The following is a 10,685-nucleotide window of genomic DNA, read 5'->3' as shown; positions in this document are numbered from 1 at the left end:
TACAGTGTCATGAACCTCCGTCCATAGTTCTTCAGGCACTCGGTCTTATCAGATCTAATCCCTTGAATCTATTTGTCACTTTCACTATATAGTCATAAGGGATTTGATTTAGGTCATACCTGAATGGGCTAATGGTTTTCCCTACTTTCTTCAATTTAAGTCTAAATTTGGCAATAAGGAGTTCATGATCTGAGCCACAGTCAGCTCCTGGTCTTGTTCTTGCTGACTGTATAGAGCTTCTCCATCTTTAGCTGCAAAGACTATAATCAATCTGATTTTGGTATTGACCATCTGGTGATGTCCGTGTGTAGAGTCTTCTCTTGTGTTGTCGGAAGAGGGTGGTTACTATGACCAGTGCGTTCTCTTGGCAAAACTCTGTTAGCCTTTGCCCTGCTTTATTCTGTACTCCAAGGCCAAATTTGCCTGAACATTTCATGCAAAGACGGGCACAATAAAGGACAGAAATGGTATGGACCTAACAGAAGCAGAAGATATTAAGAAGAGGTGGCAAGAATACACAGAACTATACAAAATAGATCTTCATGACCCAGATAATCATGATGGTGTGATCACTCACCTAGAGCCAGACATCCTGAAATGCGAAGTCAAGTGGGGCTTAGGAAGGATCACTACGAACAAAGCTTGTGGAGGTGATGGAATTCCAGTTGAGCTATTTCAAATCCTAAAAGATGATGCTGTGAAAGTGCTACACTCAATATGCTTCAAATTTGGAAAACTCAACAGTGGCCACAGGACTGGAAAAGGTCAGTTTTCCTTCCAGTCCTAAAGAAAGGCAATGTCAAAGAATGCTTAAACTACTGCACAATTGTACTCATCTCACACACTAGTAGAGTAATGCTCAAAATTCTCTAAGCCAGGCTTCAACAGTACGTGAACCTTGAGCTTCCAGATGTTCAAGCTGGATTTAGAAAAGGCAGAGGAACCAGAGATCAAATTGCCAACATCCATTGGATCATTGAAAAAGCAAGACAATTCCAGAAAAACATCTACTTCTGCTTTATTGACTATGCCAAAGTCTTTGACTGCATGGATCACAATAAACTGTGGAAAATTCTGAAAGAGATGGAAATACCAGACCACCTGACTTACCTCTTGAGAAATTTGTATGCAGGTCAGGAAGCAACAGTTAGAACTGGACATGGAACAGTCCAAATAGTGACTGGACTGGTTCCAAATAGGGAAAGGAGTACATCAAGACTGTATATTGTCACTCTGCTTGTTTAACTTATATGCAGAGTACATCATTAGAAATGCTGGGCTGGAGGAAGCACAAGCTGAAATCAAGATTGCTGGGAGAAACATCAATAACCTCAGATATGCAGATGACACCACCCTTATGGAAGAAAGCAAAGAAGAACTAAAGAGCCTCTTGATGAAAGTGGAAGAGAAGAGTGAAAAAAGTTGGTTTAAATCTCAACATTCAGAAAACTAAGATCATGGGATCTGGTCCCATCACTTCATGGCAAATAGATGGGGAAACAGTGGAAACAGCGACAGACTTTATTTTTTAAGGCTCCAAAATCACTGCAGATAATGACTGCAGCCATGAAATTAAAAGACGCTTGCTCCTTGGAAGAAAAGTTATGACCAACCTAGACAGCATATTAAAAAGCAGAGACATTACTTTACCAACAGAGGTCCGTCTAGTCAAGGCTATGCTTTTTCCAGTAGTCATGTATGGATGTGAGAGTTGGACTATGAAGAAAGCTGAACGCCAAAGAATTAATGCTTTTGAACTGTGGTGCTGGAGAAGACTCTTGAGAGTCCCTTGGACTGCAAGGAGATCCAACCAGTCCGACCTAAAGGAGATCAGTCCTGGGTGTTCATTGGAAGGACTGATGCTGAAGCTGAAACTCCAATACTTTGGCCACATGATGCGAATAACTGACTCATTTGAAAAGACCCTGATGCTGGGAAAGATTGAAGGTGGGAGGAGTAAGGGATGATAGAGGATAAGATGATTAGATGACATCACTGACTCAATGGACATGAGTTTGAGTAAACTCCTCCGGGAGTTGGTGATGGACAGGGAAGCCTGGCATGCTGCAGTCTATAGGGTCCCAAAGAGTCAGACACTACTGAGCTACTGAACTGAAGTCAGAATTTTATTCTGTAGTATTGAGAAGCAACTGAAGGATTCTAAAAAAGAGTGACATTATCAAATTCTTACTTTAGAAAGCTCAACCAGATAGGTAGGTGAGGAACAGACTGGAGGAAGAGAGATTGTGGAGACAGGAAGAGCCAGTCCAGAGACTGGCCCAGTAATCTGTGTGGTTAAAGGGAGTGATGGTGTGTCTGAACAGCAATTCCAGTGGGCTTGGAAAGGGAAGACTTTCCAAGGAATGTTTATGAACGTTTTACTGCCTGGATATGGTGAGTAAGGAGGAGGTGAAGAAGATGCTCAGGTTTCTAAGTAGAAGGCACTGCCTATCACACAGCAAGGGAAACTGGTTGGATGAGAAGGTAGAAGACAAGGTTATGAGTTTAGTACGGGGACAGTTGAATACGTACTGATGTGTCAGGCAGTCAGTCATGTGCTAAGACTTCCAGGTATTGTCATTCTCTCTGAGACAGCCCATCTTGTTTGTTGGACAACGCCTTTCATCAGGCATTGAGAGATAGCCTTGAGGTCACAGAGGTGGTGGACAGAGCAAGTTTTTATGAATCTCAGGATGGTGTTCTATTGACTACATAGAACTGCACCAGAGGCAGAGTATTCCTCTGTGAGCTCACAGGTTTTAGAAGCCTTCCTGGAACAGGGAAGCTGGGCTGTAGGTGCCTCTACTCCTTGTTGTCATAGGATGAAAAGATCCTGGCAACACATACCTACATATACCTAGCACAAGAGGTAGGAGCACTTACATTCTTCATCTCTTTTTTTCATCCCTGTTTTACAGACTATCTGGAATTTTAAAGGGTTATTAAAAGTGGAGAATAGAGAGCTAAAGAGGTTCTAACTGAGGTCAGTGGCTGGAAGGGGATGAAGGGGAAAGGAGCAAATTAGAGTTATATATAGAGCGGTGAAATGAAAATATCTTGATGACTGAGATCATTGTTCAGTATGTATTCTTATGCTTCAGTTTCCTGGGATTTGTTTTGGAAATACAGGGTATAGAACTCTGGCTAAAGAACATCTGTGGAGGCCCCTTTACTATCTGAATGAGGGAACTGTAAGTAGAGCAAGGAGGTAGAAACTCTTTCTGCCTCTGTTCTCTCCTCACTTCTGATCATTGTTATTCTACTAAGCTGCAAAAATGATCACAAAAGACCACACTGAGAGGGCCAGAATTTTGGAACACCTCACACCAGTAGAGTATAGCAGACACTCATTTCTAGGACAATGCCTGGCGAGGGCAGAATTCTAGTTTATATGGTGTTTCTCACTGCCTGTATGTTACTCAGGCCGATTTTGTCATCTTCCTTGTCTCTGGGGCTTGGTGTGTGTGTGGGATTGATATCTGCTGAGGCATTACTTGTCCAGGACCATTAACGTGCATGACCCAGATGGCTGGGCTAGATTAGAACTGAGGATTCTAAGCAAGACCCAAAGTGGATGGTTCTGGAGGAGGCCATCATCAGAGCAGCCAGAGACCCCTGGAAGCTAAAGTGCTTCCACAAAGGACGCCCTGGTCCAAGCTCCTTCCTACAGAGTCTCAAAAAGGCATGTGCTTTAGGGGTTCCCATGGGGACAAGACAACACAGAAAACATATACTGAGTAATGCCTTCAGGACACAGGAGCTCACTAACAATGCACCAGAACTTGTAGCGGCCATGGTGGACTCTGTTCATGGACTGGTAAATGAATGAGTACTTTGGATGAAAGCTCTGGGCAAAGGCATACATGGGGTAGTTGTATATGAAATATAAGAAAACTGAAATATATATCATTTTAATATATTTATGTTTGTTTAATCCATGTTAAGAAATTTAAAAATAAATAGAGTCTCACCTTAAATTTTAATTCCAAGACCTTCCTCCCCTTTTTTGTCCTCTCTCTCTTCCTCTCGTTTTTTCTTCTCTTAACTGATAAGTGGAAGAATAGTGAAAATGAAACTGGCCTGTAGAGAAAAGGAGAAATATGAAAAGAGAGGTAACATACTACTATTTCTGCTTCCAAATGAATCCCAGATCAGCCACTTCTAAGAAAATAAGATGGAGGAAAAGAAGCTGGGGGCTGGTGTATTTGCTTCTGACTGTACCAAAACATCTGGGTTTTAATGGTATGATACAGTAAGAATCCTTGGCACCATCATTGCTATTAAATGTCTGTTATGCATTAATAAAACAGAAGAGGCTCATTTAATATGGCATTTATACTGGAAACCTTGGGATGATGATATGTAATGAATCACTGGTGGGTTTTATCAGTGAATGTGTATTTTTGGCAGGATAACAGAAAGAGAGAACAAACGAGAATTTACTTTTGTGATCTTCTAGAGGAATGGGAGAAAGAAGAATGTGGCAGTTCTAGGGAAATATTTCAAACTTCAAAGACCGGAGCCCTAAGATCTGGTTACTGTTTTCACAGGAGCATTTTCTTTGTCCTGTTGACTGTTTGGACAAATGTTTACAACCAAGATGGTTGCTAAATGTCTGAATTCTGCTGAGGAGACTTTCTTCACTTCCACAGAAGGAAGTGGTTTGGATACATTTTTCTCTCTATCTGGTAAGTTTCTTTCAGTGAGTCTTGTCAGTCAAATGTAGCTCTCAGGTTTATTGCTCCGATTTCCTTAATATGTATAAATTATTTCTTTAGGTATTTATTTGTTATAGCAAATATAAATGTTGGGAACCTAATTTATTATAGAAGATATTGAATTTCTACTGGTAGATAAAGAGGTTGAATATTTTTTCTTGTCCTATTTCAGCAACATGATTAACTATGATCGTTTTCCATTTGCATCTTCGTCTATTACAAGCATCTCTCTCTTTCCCCACCCTACCCTCCTTGGTTTTTCTATGAACATAAGAAATTTAATGAATTCACTTTCGTGGGGGTCAGAAGAAGAAGGCTTCAGCTTGGTATTTTATCTCTGATGGAAGCTGCAAAGGATTTGTGTGCACACTGACCTCCATAAGATCAATATCATGCTTAGAAATTAGAGAATTAATTACACATGCATGGTTAGCACAGAAGTGAAAATTGAAGAGTGAACATACCAGAGTACTTGCAATAATATGATTTAGGTGTGCAGTAGCTGCATGCCTCCCCCTGTATTCTTTCCTCTGGGACCTTTGCTGGCAACACAGCCCAGAATTAAATAGACAAAGATGAAATGCTGTTTGGCTTCTGAGAAATTGAGTTGTTGCATGAGCTCATGGAAAACTATAACCAGATAGTTCTATCCAACTGAAAAGTGCTGTCTAACCTCCAGCAAGGCTCCTGGCCTCTTTAGGTATCAGTTTCCTTGTCTGGAACAGAAGATATTTAGATCTCAGTATATGCATCTGTCTGGGTGAGTGCTCAGTTGTGTCCAACTCTTTGCGACCCCATGGACTATAACGTGCCAAGCTCCTCTGTCCATGGGATTTCCCAGACAAGGATACTGGAGCATGTTGCCATTTCCTTCTCCAGGGGATCTTCCTGAGCCAGGGATCGAACCATCTTCTCTTATGTCTCCTGGATTGGCAGGCGGATTCTTTACCACCTCACCACCTCATTTGGAGCTTCCACTCCAAATTTTTGTATGATTCTTTTCTAATTTGCATTTCCTAAAGGGTCCATGGGATTCCCTGATGGCTCAGAGGGTAAAGAGTCTGCCTGCAATGTGGGAGACCTGAGTTTGATCCCTGGGTCAGGAAGATCCCCTGGAGAAGAAAATGGCAACCCACTCCAGTATTCTTGCCTGGAAAATCCCATAGACAGAGGAGGAGCCTGGTGGGCTACAGTCCATGGAGTTGCAAAGAGTCGGACATGACTGAGTGACTTCACTTCATAGGGTCCATAGTATAGATGCATGCTTGCATGCTAAGTCGCTTCAGTCATGTCCAACTCTTTGCAACTCTCTGGACTGCAGCCCACCAGGCTCCTCTATCCATGAAATTCTCCAGGCAAGAAAACTGGAGTGGGTTGCCATGCCCTCCTCCAGGGGGTCTTCCTGGATATATGCATGCTGCTGCTGCTGCTAAGTCGCTTCAGTTGTGTCCGACTCTGTGCGACCCCATAGACAGCAGCCCACCAGGCTCCCTCGTCCCTGGGATTCTCCAGGCAAGAACACTGGAGTGGGTTGCCATTTCCTTCTCCAATGCATGAAAGTGAAAAGTCAAAGTGAAGTCGCTCAGTCGTGTCCGACTCTTCGCAACCCCGTGGACTGCAGCCTACCAGGCCCCTCTGTCCATGGGATTTTCCAGGCAAGAGTACTGGAGTGGGTGCCATTGCCTTCTCCATAAAGTTAGACAATTCTTCCAAATTCTCATTGTCTGCTGCTTCCTTTCATCTCACAGCCAGATTCTAAATCCTTAATCCCTAAATCACTTCCTATTATAGAAGGGAGAGGAAACTGATGACTACAGAATTCCTCTCTGTGAAAGCATTGTTTGTGCTGAGCAGGAGTGGCTTTACAGGAGTTGCTTCATACCCCCTCACCCTGCCCAGCAGTGCCTTTATGAATGGGGGCTGGATGAAGAGTTCCAGTTCTGTTCTGTGAAAGGAGCAAATGGGACCTTGGAGGGGGAGGGGATCTTATCAGGAAGGAGATGGGGGAGGTCAGAGGAGATAAAGCTGGCCTGCAATTTGAATGGAAGCTGGAGTTGAGGAGAGGCAAGAAACAGTGCAAATTCCCCAGTGGTTGGAATGCAAAGATTGTTTGTGGCATATGCCACTCCCACCCCTCTTCCTCCCAAATTCTTCATTAAGTTTGCTCTAGTCACAGCCTAGACCGGGTGAAACTCTGAGGAAAGGGGAGTTGCACACAAGTTGGATGGGGGACAATCAGGTTGTAGAGTTGATTGATTCTATATGGAAAAGGGATGCTTCCTTAGGAGGTGAAATGACAGCAGAGATCAAAAATTCAGAGAAATCAGAAAACTCCTAGAACTAGAGGCCTGGAGAAACCGAACCATCTGTGGCATTCACCATTTCTTAACAAGAGACTCAGATTCCATCCCTAAGTAAGTCAGGATATTTGAACTATTTTAAGTATCAAAGGAGGAGGTGATTGTTGCAAGCTAGAAGATTTGGAATCATCCAGGTAGCTGACATCTGTTATACCAGGACAAGTGAATAATAATACAATAATTCTACTTTTTATTTTCTAAGATTCAAGAGAATAGAATTAGCAATTGTTTTTAATGTGCATATTCTTTCAATGATTCCTTTTGGATCTTTTAATTAAATTTAATTTAGATCCTTTAAATGTAATAAGTCAGTAAAATAGGAAGCAGTATTTTCAACAATCGAAAGCCTTTAGAGATTCAGTGTGTAAAAGGAATACCTAAGGCTTTTAAAACAAATAAGTATATCATCTCCTTCATATCACATTCACAGACTAGCTAATGTTAGCCTGCCTTTCAATACAATAAGGTATAAATGAGATGCAAAATATATTACACATTTTCATTTAAATTGATTTTTTTATTTTGGGCATTCTATTAACCATAGTTTGTGAGATGACGGATTGTAGACTAAAAGGAAATAATATATTGTTCAGATTAACCTGACTTGCCTTGAGCTTTTGCATTAATCATCAGGTTTTAACACCAATAGAAGTCATGCTTTACATTTGACTGACATACACTATCATTTTGCTCCTAGTTAACATACTGCACAAAAGTGATAATGTGAGGGATTTTTCTGAAGGATTGATTGCAGACCAAGATAACTCCTAGGAGGGAAAAAAACAGAATGTAATTTCCCTGACTTAGCTAATTTCTTTTTTTAATCTTGAAGGACAGTACATGCCTAGTGCTCACAGAATTTTGAATAAATAAAATTATTTTCTCATCATATATCTGGCATTATTTACTGGTAATCCCTTTAAATCAGAGCTTAGTTTCCATTTGTAGGTCTGAAAATATGTAGATTTATTTTTTATAAATATAGTCAGTATATTTGATACTATTAATGACTAAAATGGAGGGTGAGAGAAGACCTTGGTAAAAGATATAAATTATTGTCACAAAAAGTCACATAGTAACAAAAAATCATGGATTTCCTATTTGCCTAGGTTTCATTTGGAAGATGCTCAGATATTAACAACAGCTCCACCTTATAACAAAATTTAACTATTTGTTTAGCTGTTTGATTTGAAACAGTAAAAGTGATTTTGTTTCCCCCAAATCAAATACCAGACATAAAGCAATTCAGGATTCAATTTGGGCTTTTCATCACATGTTATTATACACATATAGAAAAATAAGATTAACAAAGTGCTTCCTATCATAATATAAATATATCCATTCACTCTAGATACTGTTAGATGTCACATATGCAAAGAATTAATTAAAGCACCTACAAAATAATATCCCCAACAGAGAGCCACGCATGTATATAATTAAACTGAAATTCTCTACAAGTTAACTAACTCTTAACAGCCATAGCTACATGCTTATGGCAGCTGTCAATTTAGAGAAATTATAGTTGTGCATGGCCCGGAATAAAATCTTTTAACACCATCTATGTCCTACTAGAAAACAAAATGAAACAAATGAGCCATGTTTAAAGATACATTAAAATGTTACACTCAGGGACTTCGCTGGTGGTACAGGGGATAAGAATCTGCCTGCTGATGCAGGGGACATGGGTTCGATCCCTGTCCTGGGAAGATCCCACATGCTGTGGAGCAACTAATCTCATGTGCCACAACTGCTAAGCCCACACGCCCTAGAGCCCGTGCTCTGCAATAAGAGAAGCCACTGCAATGAGAACATGCTCTGAAATGAAGAGTAGCCCTCACTCACCGCAACTAGAGAAAGCCTGTGTCCAGCAACAAAGACCCAGCACAACTAAAAATAAAATATAAATAAATAAATTAAGAAAATATTATACTCAAATCCTATCTGTAATCACATATTCTCTCCTGAAAGTTAGTTTCCAACATTTATGTCCGTATACTATGTGTGCAAAGCATTTAAGCTCTTCTTTACCTATCAAGATTTTTTTCCTGGTCCTAGAATCATTTTCATAGCTGTGAATTTCATTCCATTCCATCATGTGAAATAATCCCCACCTCTATTTTCCCAAACCTAATTAATCCAAGAGGTGGCTAACATCTGTGAAACGTAGAGTAACCTCTAAATATCTTTCTTTAAAAATTATCTTCATGGACTTCATGTAGCCAATAAATGATAAGAAAACTGTATTTAGGAGAAGACAGTATGAATTGTCTCTGATGATATTTCGAGAATGTAAAATATCCTTGAAAAAAAAAAATGTAAAGAAACCCAGAATTCCACACTTCACCCAGTGAATGTTCATTTTTTCTCTAACAGATTTCCAAATTAATTTAAAACAAGCTGCATAAAAATTATGACAATTTTCTGGACTGCAGAATCAATGAGTTGCTCTCCTGAGATGGTGAGTACCAACTGAGTCACCTGATTCTGAGAGCCCACTCATAGAAACCTGTGGTCTCTTTTGAGTTTTTATGGGAAAAATACTGAGAACAGTTCTGACAACCAGGCAGTTTGAGTTCATCTGGGTCTTTGACTTTTTCAGATTTACATTTAAAAATCCGTTTTATGTCTGTTTCTGCCAAGCTTATGTCCCTTCCAAGCTGTATATCATCCATATTCCTTCTCCTTTTCTATGAGTCTAAAAGAAAACACTTTGATCCGTTAATGGAATGTAGTTGACCCAATGCCCTCTCTGTCACAATGTTGATTTACAGCCGCCAGGAGCAACGGGCAGCAAGCCAGGCTGCAGACAGTGACTAAACCCCAACAACAGGTCAGATGCGGTGCTTGCTTAATGGGCCCCTCTGTCTCCCATGAGCGGCCCGCCTGTCACAGTGGGTGCAGCTTTCTCAAGGTAGGAATTAGTTGCACACATTTTCCTGTCTCCAGGATTTGTCAGAAGGCTGTCTGTGACCAGGATGAGCCCCTGAAGAATCATGCGCTAATGCTGGGTCCCCTCCTGTATGTGGGGGCCCTGGCCAGAAGGGGACGGGCAGGGCACTCACATTCAGTGAGCACCTACCTCTGGTAGGTATATGACACATGTGATGCCACTGATGTTTAATTATTCACACATGAAAAGACTGGTTCAGTGACTAGGAAAGGATTCAGCAGGCTTGAGACTCCAGGCCTGCCTCACATGAGCAATGATCGTGTTTTTTCAGCCATACTGCCTCCATGTTATTCTGAGAAATGCTTATGTCACTCAGTGACCTAGATGTTTTGCAAAACCTGCTACCGACAGGCAACAAATACCTAATAAAAGTGCATTTTTTTGTTGTTACAAAATTATCATTTGATACAAATGGTTATTTGGAAAACAGTGCTAGGAGAGGCCCATTTTATCTCTTGTATTTTCCAAAAGCTCATAAAATTTTTGTCTTGAATATTTTGATAAGTGCACAAGCCCAGGTCCTGGAATTGTATAGCGTTGAATTTAGGGTTCAGAGAATGTACTGGCATTCTTCATCTTTGCTGAATCCCACCAGAGATCAAAGAATCTGAGAGATTAATTTCCAGTTGAAAATGGTGGATTGACCACAAATGTTTA

The 10,685-nt window shown here is 40.7% G+C and overlaps 1 long non-coding RNA gene across 2 annotated transcripts in view; it reads left to right on the top strand.

Annotated features, from left to right (window-relative positions):
• Window positions 1-2,704: 2,704 nt before the first annotated feature.
• LOC145539097 (uncharacterized) overlaps window positions 2,705-10,685 on the top strand; it is a 70,274-nt gene continuing 62,293 nt past the window's right edge. Inside the window, exons 1-5 of one of the 2 annotated variants that reach the window (XR_014077569.1) lie at window positions 2,859-2,983; window positions 4,054-4,112; window positions 4,551-4,688; window positions 9,452-9,536; window positions 9,850-9,989. This is a non-coding gene — a long non-coding RNA (uncharacterized LOC145539097). Of the gene's footprint in view, window positions 2,984-4,053; window positions 4,113-4,550; window positions 4,689-9,451; window positions 9,537-9,849; window positions 9,990-10,685 lie in introns of both variants that reach the window. The other variant, XR_014077570.1, reaches the window with a different exon arrangement.

This window comes from Giraffa tippelskirchi, chromosome 2, assembly GCF_054371585.1.
Source record: "Giraffa tippelskirchi isolate mGirTip1 chromosome 2, T2T-mGirTip1v1.2.pri, whole genome shotgun sequence".
Classification (NCBI taxonomy): Eukaryota; Metazoa; Chordata; class Mammalia; order Artiodactyla; family Giraffidae; genus Giraffa; species Giraffa tippelskirchi.
This window is presented reverse-complemented; position numbering and strand designations above follow the sequence as displayed.